The sequence below is a fragment of the Cherax quadricarinatus genome, chromosome 14, assembly GCF_038502225.1.
Source record: "Cherax quadricarinatus isolate ZL_2023a chromosome 14, ASM3850222v1, whole genome shotgun sequence".
Classification (NCBI taxonomy): Eukaryota; Metazoa; Arthropoda; class Malacostraca; order Decapoda; family Parastacidae; genus Cherax; species Cherax quadricarinatus.
In genome coordinates this window covers 28,490,150-28,505,954 of record NC_091305.1, presented here as the reverse complement: position 1 = coordinate 28,505,954, position 15,805 = coordinate 28,490,150, and positions in this window count along the sequence as shown.

The following is a 15,805-nucleotide window of genomic DNA, read 5'->3' as shown; positions in this document are numbered from 1 at the left end:
GAAGGAAGTCATCAGCCGAGTAATATATGGACGTCCATCAGGGATATTAATGAAATATCCTTCAGAGCATTATACACAATTCATGTAGTATACGCCACCTCCATGGACATCCCCACCTTGGTAATTAACACTGAAGCGTGGTATAACAAACTAGGTGAGCAAACACTAGGACATATTAGAAAACACTTCGGTCTTGAAACAAAAAATGGAGGAAAGCAGGGGTAACAGGAAGGCACTACAATGGATCAGGGAATCTTTAGGAAGACAGCAGTACATGGTCTGGCGAGGGGTCAAAAAAGGGGCCCCGTGACCGAGGGGCCCCCCGAAATCAGTCCCCGGGGCCAGTGCCCGTTTCTGGGATTTGTGGAACGACGGGAAGGGAAAAGGCTCTGGGGGGTCCCTGTTTGCAGGAATTGGGGGAAAGTAGGAAGAATTCACTCGATCGAAGACCAAACCCCGGGGCTACAAAAGGGCTGGACAGGCTGCAGACCCTTCAGCAATTGGTCCTGGGGTTTAAAAACCCCGGATCAAAACATTTAAAATTTGGGGAAAAAGGGAAAAAAAGGCCCGCAGACGAATTTTAGTCTAGGTCAGAGACTACAAAAACCCCACTCAAGGAAAAAATTTGAAGGTATCCCGGGCATCTCCCGGGCGCACATCAACCCCAAAAAAACTGCGCATTGACCTTTTTAAACCTCAGGCAGCATTCCCACATCCCTTTAAAAGGGCTTAGAACCTGACACCCTGTATGTTTTTGGGCCCCTATTGGAGTTCGGGGCCCGTTTTGGGAAACCCACCTAGCCAAGCTTTTTAAAAAACTAAAAAAAGTCAAAAGGTTTCAACAAGACTAGTCCCAGAGCTAAAAGGTATGTCCCCCCGAGGGAGAGGTTAAAAAACAAACCGACACTGGAGGGCAAGAGGTGAGGGGACATGTAACGAAAAACAAAATACAGAGGAATTGACAAAAAGGAAAAGGGGGATGTTTCCCGGATTTGGGCACAGTAACAAGGGGAAAAGTTGGAAACTGAAAAACACAGATAATCCACAAGGGGTGTTAGGAAGTATTTCTTCAGCCCGGGAGTCAGTAAGTGGGGAAAAGTTTGGGAAGGGGATTAGTAGGCGGTCCTTTCCCAACTTTTAAACAAGGTAAGTCCCAAAACTCCGCCAGGAAGGGGCCTATTGCGATCAGTGAAAGGCCCGGGGGAGAGCCGGGCTCGACCCCACCCAAACCCCAAATGGTGAGTACAACTAGGTGAGAAAAAAAAAAAAAAAAAAAAAAAAAAAAAAAAAAAACACACCTAAACACACACACACAAACACACACACACAAACACACACACACACACACACACACACACACACACACACACCCCCCACACACACACAAAACACACACACACACACACACACAACACACACACACACACACACACACACACACACACAAACCCCAAACTGAAGGGGGGGTCCTTTAAAAAAAACAGTAATACCCGGAACCCCCCTCTAGATTTGGCCTTTTCCAGCATTTCCCAGGCCCCTCTTTTGGTAATCCAAACCCAACTTTGCCTTCCTGGAGTCTTCCAAACTATCCTTTTTCTATCTTTTTCTTCTCTCTTCCCCTTTTTCCCCCCTTTTTAAATTTTTTTATTCTCTATTTTCTTTTCTTTTCTTTCTATTTTTTTTTTATTTGGACCATTCCTTTTCTTTTTTTTTTTTACATTTTCCCTTTTATCATCCCCTTTTCCCAACCCAAAAACCCCCTAAAATTTTAACAACCGTAGTCAAATTACTTTGCATAAACTAAAAACATCGGTTCCACTTTATTTTGGTTCAAAATTAAACCTTTTTTGAAAAAATTCCCTTTAAAAAAATTTTATCTTTGGGAAAATTTCCTTCACTATATATATATATATAAAAAAATATATTTTATATATATATATATAAAATTTTATATATATATAATTTTAATATATATATATATATATATATATACCCAAATTTAATTTTAAAAATTGGAGAAGCTTAAAATTTTTTTTAACTTTTTTAGTTTGGGTTTTTTTTCCCCCGTGAAATTTCCTTAACCCGGAAGTGGGGAAAAGATATCTGGGAGGGGGTCCCGGACAGACAAAGGGTGGCGGAGCTCAGTATGTAAATTAGCCAATGTCCAAATTTTGAAGCCCCGGGCGATTTTCATTTTTATGACAAAATGCAAAAAAACTCCTTTTCCCCCTTTTTCCCCTTCCCCCCTTTCCCTTTTTTTCTATCTCCCCTTCCCTCTCTCTCTTTCTTTTTCCTTTCATTCCCCGTGCTGCCCCTTTTTTGTACCCTACACGCACCAAAAATTTTAAATTTATTAAAACTTTCCCCATAAATTTAAAAAGAAGACAGGAGGGAGAGGGGAAAAGGGGAAGAAGAGAGAAAAGAAGAACAGTCCAAAGGGGAGAGGGGAACGGAGGGGGAGGAAGGGAAAACAGAAATCCCTTTGGAAGGGGAGCAATCTCCTGTCTTATTTTGGTTTTTGGGGTTTATAGCAAGTGGGGTTTCTGGGGGGGGTTTGGGGGGGAGGAGGGGGGGGAAAGAGGAGGGGGAAAGGGGGAAAGAAAAAGGGGGTAAATATGGGGGAGGGGTGGGGGGGGAAAGAGGGCCCGAGGCAGGAAACGGGATTTAAAAAATCTCCTGGGATAAAGGGCAAAAACGTGGATGGAGAAAGGGTTTAGGGAAAGAGGGAAAGGGAAAAAGGATGGAGGTACTGTCAAATTTGGGGCTTTTACTATTATTACTACCACTGACCCCTTCCTTTGTCAATTACTTTTCTACTAGTACTACCCCTATACCCAAAAGCCAGCCTCTACTACTACCGTTCAGCCCCCGCCCCCTTTCCCGACTACTGTGTCCCATTTTAAAACCATTTTGTACTGGTAGCACTTTGAAATATTTTATTATTCCCCAAAAAAAGCGAACTCCCGAACCAACACTTTGAATTTACTTAAATCGGTTTGGGGAAAATATTTTTAAATCTGAGTCATGAAATTTTCCTTTCCCCTAGAGGAACATGGGGGCAGCATGGGGGCAGCAGAGGGGGCAGCGGAACCCCGGATGCAGCGGGAAGGACAGGGGGCACAACAGACAGCGACGGGAAAAACCGGGCAGGCGGGCAGCCCGGGCGGGGAAAGAAAAAGGGCGCGCAGCCCCAGCAGCAGCCGGCGGGAGGGGGCGGGGCGGGGGGAACAGAAGCGGGGGCCAAAGCGGGGGGGGGCGGGGCGCTAACAGCGGGAGAGGGGAGCAGGGCAGCAGGGCAGCCAGCGGGGGGCGGGCGGCGGGGAGGGGGGGCAGGGGAGCAACGGGGGACAGCAGCGGGGGCCCGCGGGGCAGCAACAGCGGCAAAACCGGGAGCGGAGAGCAGCAAACAGGGGAACAGCAGGCCGGCGAACGGCAGGGGCAGCGGGAGCAGCAGCGGGCCGGGGGACGGCAAACCGGGGAAAAGGGGAGCGGACCGGCAGCGGCAGGAGCAGCGGGAGGGCAACCCCGGAAGGGAGCGGGGGCGGCAGGGGGAAGGGGGCAGCAGCCGGGGGGAGCAGCAGGGGGGCGGGGAGCAACCGGGGGGCCCTTAGCGGGGGGGCCGGGGAGCAGGGCGGCCAGCAGGGAGCAACAGCAGGGCAGCAACCGGAGGGAGGAGCCCGACAGCAGGAGCGGCCGGGAGAGGGCAGGGGGGCCCGGGGAACAGGGCGGCGGGGGGAGGCGGGAGCGGGAACAACCCCAGGGGGCAGGGGGCCCGGGGGGCGGCGGAAGGGAGCAGCAGGCGGGAGGGGAAAACGGAACGCGGGAGGCAGCGGGGCGGGGGAAGGGGGCGGGGGGGCGGGAACCGGGGGCAGGGCGGGAGCAGGAGGGCGGGAATCAGCGGGAGGGCGGGAACAGCGGGGAGCGGGAGCAGGGGAGCAGGGCCAGCGGCGGGGCAACAGCGGGGGGGGCGGGAAGGGAGGGCGCGGGCAGCGGGGGCGGCGGCCCCGCCCCGGGCGGGGCAACCGCGCCCGCAGGGCGGAACCCGGAGGGCAGCCAGGGGCGGGGGGGCAGCGGGGGCGGCAGCAGGGGGGCAGCAGGGGAGGGCAGCAAGGGGAGCAGAGCCCGGAGGGCCCGCAGGAGCAGCGCAGGGCAGGGGAGCAGGGGCGGGAGGGCAGGGCAGCAAGGGAGGGCAGCGGGAGCGGGCCCAGGGGAGGCCCGGGCCCGGGGGAGGACAGCCCGCAGGAGAGCAGCCCGGGGAGCACCCAGAACGGGGGCAGCAGGGCCGGGAGGGAAGGGGGAACAACAGCAACGGGGCCAGCAGCGGCCCGAGGGGGAAAAGGACAACCCGGAGCAGGGGGGGAGCGGCCCGGGGGCAGCAGCGGGAACGGGGGAGGGGGCCCTTGGGGGGGCGGGAGCGGGGGGTAGCCCTGGGAACAGCCCGCAGGGCAGCAGCCCGGGAACGGGAGGCAACGGGGGAGCGGCAGGGGGGGGGCGGGGAAACGGAACCAACCCGGGCGGCGGCGGGAGCAGCCCCGGGCAGCAGGGGAGGAAACCCCGCCCCGCAGCGGGGGGGAACAGGGCAGCGGCGGGCAGCAGGGGGCGCAGCAGCGGAGGGGGAAAGGGGAGCAGCAGCAGCAGCAGGGCAAGGGGCAGCCCAGGGGGCGGCGCGGAAACAGGCACGGCGGCGGCGGGGAGCCCCGACAACAATGACATACTACTATATAGAAACTCCCTTGTTATGCTCTGCATTTCGGGCAAATTAGGTCAGTGTCCCGGGATGCGACCCACACCAGTCGACTAACACCCAGGTACCCATTTTACTGATGGGGAACATAGACAACAGGTGGAAAGAAACACGTCCAATGTTCTCTGGCTGGGAATCGAACCCAGGCCCTCGCCGTGTGAAGCGAGAGCGTTAGCCACCAGGCCACCAGAGCCCGTACATAGTGTATATAGTGTACATACTTCTGTTCTAAATTGGTGAAGGATAATGTAAGTCAAAAATTTTTCTGCTGTGTTTATTTTGCTCCCTTTACACCCAGGATAACAGGCCATTTGAAATCCTGGGTTGTAATAAGGTGAATTATGGAAGGTTTAGGAAGGGGTTATGGGAGAGGAAGATGAGTTATGAGAGGGGTAGGAAGGGGTTACGTGAGAGGTTAGGGGAGGGTAATGGGAGAGGTAGTGGGGAGTGAGATATGGGAGGAGGAAGGGGGTGGGTTATTGGAGGGGCGGGAAAGGGGTGAGGTTGGGGTGGAGGTGGGGGTTGAAGGCAGGGTGGAGGTTACGACCTGAGTTCCGGCACCATTCTGCTGCTGAGCGATATTTGGAGAGTAACTGAGCGAAAATAATTACTTTCTCTGCCAGGTTCATGCCTACAAATTGTCGGTGGAGCTCCCTCGCTCCGCCGCCCTCCAATTATTCTACGTCTGTCTGTTCTGGCAGCGTGTGTGCTTGTTAGTCTGTTCAATCTTTGTACGTCTTCTTGTTAGTCTGTTCAGTCTGTGTACGTCTTCTTCTGAGGAGGATACCAATGAACTCCAGGAGGATTGAACATTAAAATGGTATAAAATACCGACAGGTTGTTAGGTAAGACATATGCTACAGTTAGATACCTAACTGTAGCATATGTGTCTTACCTAACAACTCCAGGAGGATTTGGACAAATTAATGTCTTGGTCTGAAAAGTGGCAGATGAAGTTCAATGTGGACAAATGTAAAGTGTGATGAATGGTTTTGAAAACCAACAAGTTGAAGATTGAGACACTTATGCAACATATGGGAATGAAAGTTAAGACACTTGTGCAACATCTGGTTATCTTTATTGTAGACGTTTCGCCATCCAGTGGCTTTATTAATACAGATTCTTGGACATAATTAGAAAACAGAAGTACTACACGTCCCTATTCACTGACGCCTTATAATATAAGCGCCAGTCTCCTTACCTGTGCTTCAGAATCTCTACAACCACGGTGCTGTAAACACCACCTCCAAGGATGAGGGACTGATTACCTCATCTTTTGTATATAGTTCTTCTGTTTTCTAATTATGTCCAAGAATCTGTATTGATAAAGCCACTGGATGGCGAAACGTCTACAATAAAGATATCCAGATGTTGCACAAGTGTCTTAACTTTCATCTTGTCGGTATACCTGTCTTGCACAACATATAGGAATTTTTATTGAGGAAACGTTTAGCCACAAAGTGGCTTCGTCAGTCCAATACAAAGCAGAAAGGTGTAAGGAGAAGAGGAGTTTGGGGTAATCAGTCCCTCAGCCTGGAGTCGATGTGTTCAGTCCATCAATCTTGTAGAATGTACAGCATATGGCCGTAGACGTGGCTTATATACTGTAGTCAGGTGAGGCGAAGTAGGAGGAGGCGGGGTCACAGTGGTACCATCCACTAGTCGAAGTAGGTCTTCGTCCAAAGGTTGGACAATTGTTGAAGAATTCTTTGTACCAAGATCCCATGATGATGCAGTGTCTGACAGTTGTGATGAATGGTTTTGAAAACCGACAAGTTGAAGAATTTATGTCCATTCTGTAATATGGAGACCAGAACTGAGCTGCATAATCTAGGTGAGGCCTTACTAATGATGTATAAAGCTGTAATATAACCGCTGAACTTCTGTTGCTTACACTTCTTGATATAAATTCCAGTAGTACAAGAATGGTATACAATACCGACAAGATGAAATTAAGACACATGCGCAACATCTGGGTATCTTTATTGTAGACGTTTCGCCATCCAGTGGCTTTATCAATACAAATTCCAGGACATAACTTGAAAACAATAGAACTATATACAGAAGATGAGGTAATCAGTCCCTCAACCTTGGAGTTGGCGCGAAGAGCACCGTAGTCATGGAGATTCTGAAGCAGAAGCAAGGCGCATGGCGCTTATATACTAACCATGATGACACTCTTCAGGTCACTTGTTCTATCTAGGCTGGAATATTGCTGCACACTAACAGCACCTTTCAAGGCAGGTGAAATTGCTGACCTAGAAAATGTACAGAGAACCTTCACGGCGCGCATAACGGAGATAAAACACCTCAATTACTGGGAGCGTTTGAGGTTCCTAAACCTGTATTCCCTGGAACGCAGGCGGGAGAGATACATGATTATATACACCTGGAAAATCCTAGAGGGACTAGTACCGAACTTGCACACGAAAATCACTCACTACGAAAGCAAAAGACTTGGCAGACGATGCACCATCCCCCCAATGAAAAGCAGGGGTGTCACTAGCACGTTAAGAGACCATACAATAAGTGTCAGGGGCCCGAGACTGTTCAACTGCCTCCCAGCATACATAAGGGGGATTACCAACAGACCCCTGGCAGTCTTCAAGCTGGCACTGGACAAGCACCTAAAGTCGGTTCCTGACCAGCCGGGCTGTGGCTCGTACGTTGGTTTGCGTGCAGCCAGCAGCAACAGCCTGGTTGATCAGGCTCTGATCCACCAGGAGGCCTGGTCACAGACCGGGCCGCGGGGGCGTTGACCCCCGGAACTCTCTCCAGGTAAACTCCAGGTAACGTCAGGAGGAAAGGGGACGTGTAGCAGACAAGGGCACAGTCACTGGTAGGCGGGATTCCCCAGTGGAAGTAGGTCCTACCCAAAGAGATGGGTTAGTTGTAGTAGTAGTTGTTGTAGTCGTGAAGGTTATGTACATGTCCTCTGAATCAAGATTCCATGATGTTACAGTGTCTGACAAGTTGTACAAGAATGGTATACAATACCGACAAGACACATGTGCAACATCTGGGTATCTTTATTGTAGACGTTTCGCCATCCAGTGGCTTTATCAATACAGATTCCAGGACATAGCTTGAAGACAGTAGAACTATATACAGAAGATGAGGTAATCAGTCCCTCAACCTTGGAGTTGGTGCGAAGAGCACCGTAGTCGTGGAGATTCTGAAGCAGAAGCATGTATGTATGTATGTATAATGTTCGCCAAGACAGGAGTCCTGGCACGGGTCTCAATCTTGCGTTGACCCGTCTCTGGCTCCCGAGAGAGAAAGGTTTCTACAATGATGCGACGTATGCTGCTCTTCTGGTCAGTTCATCTGGTGCATCTCATAAGCAATAACACCGTATGTACTCCTAACTGTGGACACTAGCGAGGAGGAAGATATGTCGTTATCACGGGCAACAGCTTGTCTGGTTCGTTGACTCCATGGTACACTAGTGTGGCCGCAGTCATTTCTGGGTCCTCTTTCGGAAGGGGATATCAGTGCTACAGTGCGGTACACTGCTGTACACCGCACTCTGGACCAGCTTCTATCATATGGAGGGGGTTCTCTCTGAGTCGCTGCTCGGTACCACTGTTGAGATGGGTATCACCTAAGACGTCCCCCATAAGTTTCATGGCTCTGGAAGCCACCAGTTTGGTCTGTCGTAGGCTGATGGGGACAGTAATCCCAACATGTGGATAGTCTGTGGCTGCCTTGGCTGCATCATCTGCCGCCTCATTTCCCCAGATGCCAGCATGGCTGGGGATCCAGTTCAATGTCGATCTGTTACCCTGAACTTCTAAGGCTGTCATTATGCTCAGGATCGATGTGATGAGGTGAACATTGTCCTGTGGTTGAGGATGGGAGAGGGCATTGATTGCAGAGGTGGAATCAACATGTATGACAGGTCGGAGTCGATGTCGTAGGGCATGTGACAATGCCTGCTGAATCGCCACCAGCTCAGCTTGAAGGATCGTGCAGTGGTCAAGGGAGTCGCCAGCCTTGTGTGTGAACATTGTAGTACAGTCCAGCTGCTCCTCTCTTCCTGTCGGGGTCGACAGAACCATCTGTGAAATACACTGCACATGTGCCTCCCTCTGCCAGTGCCATGCTTGTCTCAGCATGATTGCTGAGGGTGTTTGACTGCAGAGACGCTTAGAGATGGGTAGTTGTATGACGCAAACATCGGCTGGATTTGGGCGCCAGGGAGGTGGTGGATGATACCCAGCAACAGGAAGGTCACAACTCTTCTCAAGGAGTAGTTGCATAGGCAGCAGCTTCCGCCCAGCAGCACAAAGCGAACGGATCTAGGAGTAGTCCGTGAAAAGAGCTGGATCTTGTGTCATGGTTGTCAATATCCGTCTCTTTAGTGGGGTACCTTGCTGCCGGTGCAGAATCGTGGCTACTTTGCAGGCGTTTATGTATCTTACTCTGTCAGCCAGGGAAGGAAACCGGGCCTCAGATCTGAGACATACTGTGTTGGTCCAGATGGGGGCCCCAAGCATAGTTCTTATCGCCTTGTTTTGTACGATCTCCACCCTTTGCCTGCTCTGCGGAAAGAGATGAACTAACGCCGGTGCACCGTAGTCAATGAGCGAGCGTATAGCTTGTATATAGTACAAGCGAAGTCCATCTTTGCTTGCCTCTGCACGGTGCCTCGTCATGGCTCTCATGGCGTTGAGTCTGAGTAGAGCACGGGACCTGACATACTCGGCCTGTTTCTGAAAGGTCAGCTTTTTATCAATGTAGATTCCCAAGTACAGGTAGGAGCCTGTCCACTCAAGTTCTATATCCTGAATACGTAATCCATTCACAGGATCTGGTCCCTTGAACATCACTGCAAGAGATTTCTCGGCCGAGATCTTGAGGCCTAGTTCCTTGCACGACTGCGTAATTAGGTCCAAAGCTTTGTGGGCCTGTCGCTCCAAATTGCCTTTCCCATTCGCTACGAGGGCAAGATCATCAGCATAGCTGAGGAGCTGCGTACCACTATGAAAGGGAAGGCTCACAAGTTCCTGCATAAGGACGTTAAACAGGGTAGGACTGAGCACACTTCCTTGTGGCGTGCCGCTTTCCAGGGTTTTAAAGGAAGGGTAGTGTCCCTGAAAGCTGACACAGACCTGCCTGTCCCTAAGGTAGGACTCTATCCAGGGCAGGAGGTGTCCTTTGATTCCCTTCCGAGCTAGTATTGCTAGAATTGCTGTGGGGCTGGCTAGCTCAAATGCCTTCTCAAGGTCGAGGTAGACGACGATACTAGGTTTTTTGTTACTATCAGGAATATGGCTTAGTAGGGTGGTTATGCACTCTGCTGTACCCATTCCTTTGGTGAAGCCAAATATGTGATGATGAGGGGGTTCAAGTTTCCATAGGAGGCGGTTTAACACCATCCTTTCAGCAGTCTTGGCTAAACAGCTGGTCAGCGATATGGGTCTCATACTGCCTGGGTCCTTGGGCTTTGGAACTGGTACAATGGTAGCCTTCTTCCAAGCTGCTGGGAGAGTCCCGGCCCTCCACGACTTGTTTATGAAGTCTAGTATGGTCTCCCATCCGCTCTGCCCAGCCCGTGCAATCATGGAGTACGTGACACCATCGATGCCCGGGGCAGTGTCACCTGTGTTCTTAATGGCACGTCGGAGTTCCAAGTCCATGAGGTCTTCATCAGTCACATCTTCCGACTCACATGCAGCTTGTATCGTTAACTGGCGTTGTGGCAGAAGATCCGTCTATATATTCCGGATGTCCTGTGGGAGCTGAGTGGAGGCTCCCCTGGAAGTGAAAAGCTCCACTAGTTTCTCAGCTTCCTGTGGTGGGTTCGGGTGTGCTGGTGGCCTCGGCTTGCTCTTGCCAGTTGCTATGTTGAGCTTTCCCCATATCTCAGATAAGGTGGTGTGATGCCTGAATGTTGAGCACCACTCCATCCATTTCTCAGTTTTTACTCTGAGAGAGACTCTGCGGACATGCTGCACAATGGCTCTCAGAGTATTCCTGTTCTCTGCCGTGGTTCTGCTCCCGCACCTCGTTGTTTTAGAACCACCAGTCTATTTTGTGAGTGCGTCCTGCGGACTTCTTTGGAACTGCTCACTCTGCTGCCTGGATGAGAACAGTGATTAGCTCCTGTTCAGCCGTATCACAGTCTTCAGATAGAATGTATGTGGACCACCAGTCACGAAGATAATCCTGGAACACCTTTCAGTTGGCCCTCTTTACGTCTCATCTAGGAGGTAGCACAACTGTGGGAGGCCTGTTGATGTTGAAGGTGGTGATCACTGCAAAGTGGTCACTGACGAGGTGAGGATGAGTTTCCCATGTGGCTCCTGCTGCGAGTTGTCTTGTCCCGAAGGTAAGATCGAGGCGGCCGCCCAACAGATGTGTGAGGTCTCCAATGCTTAGCAACTTTACCTCTGGAATATCGTGTAGGAGCATTGCTATGTGTCTGCCAGCCGCATTGGTTGCTGAGTGAGAGTGCAGCATTGGGTGATGTGCATTGAAGTCTCCACCCACAATAATACACTCAGTGAGTGCTAGCCCGAAGAGCTCTGCAATGTCGAGGGTGTGTCTTGGGTTTTTGCAGATGTTAAAGATGGTAATGGGCGCCCCAGGTATGTGTGCTAGGATGGCCTGTACCTCGACATTTAACCCACAGTTCACAGGGTTTGCTATAACCTCGTGAGGTATTGTATCGGATACGAATACAGCTGTGCCTCTGCAGTGAACGCCAGTGTCCATGTGCCGAAAATATCCAGCAAAACCGGGTAGTCTTGGGCACATAGTCGGGACAGTCAGAGTTTCTTGTAGCAAGACGATTTCAACCCGATCCCGAATTACTGCCTCCAGCAAGAGCTGCTGTTTGCCCTTCAGGCCCTGAATGTTCCATTGTAGGACCTTGAGGGTGTGATTTGGTACCCAAGTTATTCCATCGCTGTTGTTTCCTGAGCTGGGGACTGAGCCCTGCCCGCTCTGAAAACCTGCAAATTCATGGTGTCCACCGTCTCCTCCTCGGTCAGTAAGCACACGCTCAGGAGCGTACTGACCATCTGCCGAAATATGCTCTGTTGTTCCGTGGAGTTGATTGTGTTGCAAGTAATATCCGTGAACACCTTGATGAGTGCTACGAGATCCTTCCTGATGAGGGCCTGCGTTGGCACTGGATTCGAAGCAGTGGATATTACCTGGGCTGTTGTGGTCTGTAGGGATTGTTGAGGGTTGGATTTCTTAATTGTGTGCACCGTGGTCTGTTGCTGTATACCAGGATGGGTAGCTGGCATCTGCTGGTGAGGTGCCAGGAGAGCCTGCAAAGCGGCTGTACTCACCTAGTTGTACTCACCTAGTTGTACTCACCTAGTTGAGGTTGCGGGGGTCGAGTCCGAGCTCCTGGCCCCGCCTCTTCACTGATCGCTACTAGGTCACTCTCCCTGAGCCGTGAGCTTTATCATACCTCTGCTTAAAGCTATGTATGGATCCTGCCTGTGCCGGGTAAGGAGTGCCTGCGTTGTCGTGTTATGGCCTGTGGGGGCTCGTTTAGTGCCGCCTGCTGATCGCGTTGACGAGATGTTCCCTGTTGACGCCTCCTGTTCCTCTTGTTTTTGTTTCTTCGTTAAGGTAGGGGAAGGGGCAGGAGGCTCCTGCCCATGACGCCTGGTTGTGACTTCGAGGGTTGGGAATTCCTGGGCATTGAGTTGGGTGACCTGATGAGAGGTCTGCGGTATGGCAGGGTTCTCTGCACCCATCGTCTGCTGAGAGTGATGATCTGTCGTAGCCTGCTGCCGAGTTTTTGGCGTCTTCCAGGCTCCTTTAATTCTGGCGAGCCTCTCGGGGCATCGAGGATTCCAGGCATGGTGTTTCTGCCTGCAGTTCGGACATTGTGGAGAGGGTGGCGATGCATTTTTCAGCTTGGTGATGCATTCCTCGGTAGGGTGGTGCTGGCTGCAGACACCGCAGATTACTCTGTTCGGACAGACTGCACCCAGGTGTCCGTAACGCTGGCACTTGAAACAACGAACTGGTTCTACCGTGAAGGTCCTGACGTCGTACCTGCCCCATGAACCGAGGTCCAGCTGGGATGGTAGCGGTCCTACATGCTGTATGAGGACCTGTCGGGTTGGTGCATTGCCTGCCGTCTTTGTCTTGAGACGTTGAGCTAACACCACACTGCGGTGAGCAGCTACTGCCTCGATGGGCATCATCAGTGGGTATGGCATCACTACACATTTGGTGATCTGCCGAGAGTCCAGTTCCTCCAGGGTGAAGGAGCGATCTGTCTCCACGACTCTCTTCAAGGTTGTGTACATTTCCTTGTTGAGAGGAGTCAGTATTGGTTCTCCCCTCAGGTTGAACCATATCTTGAACTTAGGTTGTCGTGATTCCAGGTATGAAACAACGCCATAGTGTGTTCTGTGGTCCCCGTAAGACTTCACCTTGAATTTTGCAGGTCGGTCGAGCTGGTTTGCCTGCTCCTTGGACGGATGGCGCTTCTTGTTTTTGTCCACAGTGATCCATCCTTCTTGGTTCTCGGGGGGTGGGGTGTTCATTTCCTCCCCTGTTTCCATATTCGCTGGCTCTGTGGTTGGAACTGCCAGATCTGTTGCAATGTGAGCTGGCTCTTCCTCTTCCTCTGATGACACGGAGTGGTTTATCTTCGCTAGAATTGCGCCCCACATTTCCAAATCCGAGTCCTCCGCCGTGTTCATCGAGCATCGTGGCCTCTTCTTATCGGCAGGAGCCATGTGTCTCTAGTGATAAGGTAGTGTACTCCGTGAACTGAGCGTGTGGATGTGTAAGTACACGTCTTGAAAAAGCCCATTGTGTGGGCGAAACGTTGTCAATAAAGGATCACATTATACTGCATATGTGTTTACATTTCCAACAATGGGCCTAAAACTGATCCCTGCGGAACGCCACTTGTTACAGATCCACACTCAAATTTAACCCCATTTATGCACTCTCTCTGCTTCCTATTAGTGAGCCATGACTCGATCCATGACAGCACTTTTCCCCCAGTGCCATGAGCAGCCACTTTCTTCAACAGTCTCTGATGTGGTACTCTATCAAAAGCCTTACTAAAATCTAAATAAATAATATCGAATTCTTTATCCTGATCAACGGCTTTGCTGAAGAAGGTTAATAAATTAGTTAGGCAGGAACGGCCCCTCGTGAATCCATGCTGAGTATCATTAATCAAATTATGTCTATCGAGATGGCTTCTTATATTATCAGCTTTAACTGACTCTAGTAATTTGCCTACAATTAAGGTTAGGCTTATTGGGCGGTAATTTGACGGTAACGATTTGTCACCTGCTTTAAAAATAGGAATTACATTAGCCATCTTCCACATATCAGGCACTACACCTGTTTGAAGAGATAAATTAAAAATATTAGTTTAAGGTTCGCAGAGTTCCATTTTGCATTCCTTAGAACCCTTGAAAAAAGCTCATCAGGACCCGGCGACTTATTTTGCTTCAAACGGTCTATCTGTTTGATAACCATTTCGCTAGTGACTGTGATATTACATAATTTATCTTCTTAAGGCCCACTAAAAAAAACTAATTATTGGAATATTATTAGTGTCTTTCTGAGTAAAAACCGAGAGAAAATAATTATTAAAAATCGAGCACATTTCATTCTCTTTGTCAGTAAGGTGCCCATAGTTATTTTTAAGGGGACCTATCTTATCTCTAACTTTTGTTCTATATACCTGGAAAAAAATTTTAGGGTTAGATTTCGAATCCCTAGCAACTTTAATTTCATAGTCCCGTTTAGCTTTTCTTATCCCCTTTTTAACGTCCCTCTTAATGTCAATATACTGATTCATAAGAAGACCCTCACCTCTTTTGATACGCCTATAAATGCCTTTCTTCTGTCCTAAAAGATATTTCAGCCTATTATTCATCTATTTTGGGTTATTTCTATTCGATCTAATTTCTTTATAAGGGATAAAAGTTCTTTGGGCAGCATGTACAGTGTTCAGAAAACTCTCATATTGATAGCTCTCTTCGTTACTCCAGTCAACAGATGATAAGTGTTCTCTAAGCCCATTGTAATCTGCTAAGCGAAAATCTGGGACCATTACTGAACTATCCCTACTGTCATACTTCAATTCAATGCTAAAGGTAATTGATTTTTTTCGTGCCGCTCTGAAGAATTTGTATTCTGTTTCCAGGACTCTGTATGTGTTATTTCAGGTTATACGTTTCATACAGCAGTTAGAGGCGATCTCGGACATACGGTACCACCCTCCTTCGATGCTTCTGTCTACGCCGGAACAGATTTAAAGCCCTGTATGCTGACATTTCCAGCAGTATGTCTTGATTTTCATGTGAACCCACATCTCAATTAGTAAATACATCAATGTACCTGCACTAGTAACTATAATCACAACCAATCATTTATTCCTAGCACCGGCTATTTGTAGATTTATATTTAGGACCCATCCTTTGCACTACCCCTTCCTGCTACTTTCTAACAACACATACCTGTACTGCTCCTCATTGCTGTAAAAGTTACCTAATTTCCAAGCCTAAATCCTGTTTCGGCCTCTTTTCTTTTCCATTTCTAAACCCATACCTCTAACTAGTCCTAGTTTAAAGTCCTAACAACACCCTCAACTGAGCTAGCAAGAAAATCCACACCTGCCCTGGATAAGTGAACCCCATCCCTGGCATACATGTCAGAAGATCCTATCCATATACCTAACCTGGCTATCCCCAACAACAACAATGTCTTTACCTTCCTTGGTGTCGTTCGTCGTGACGTTATTAGTCTGTTCAGTCTGTGTGCGCCTTCTTGAAAGTCTGCTCAGTCTGTGTACGTGTCGTTGTTAGTCTGTACTGTGTATGTGGTCTTGTTAGTGTGTTAAGTCTATGTACGTGTACTTAACAGTGTCTACAGTTTGTGTTAGTCCAGTCTGTGTACGTGTTCTTGTTAGTCTGTTCAGTCTGTGTACGTGTTCTTGTTAGTCTATTCAGCCCGTGTACGTGTTCTTGTTAATCTGTTCTTTCTGTGTACGTGTTCTTGTTAGTGTGTTCTGTCTGTGCACCTGTTCTTGTTAGCGTGTTCTGTCTGTGTTAGTAT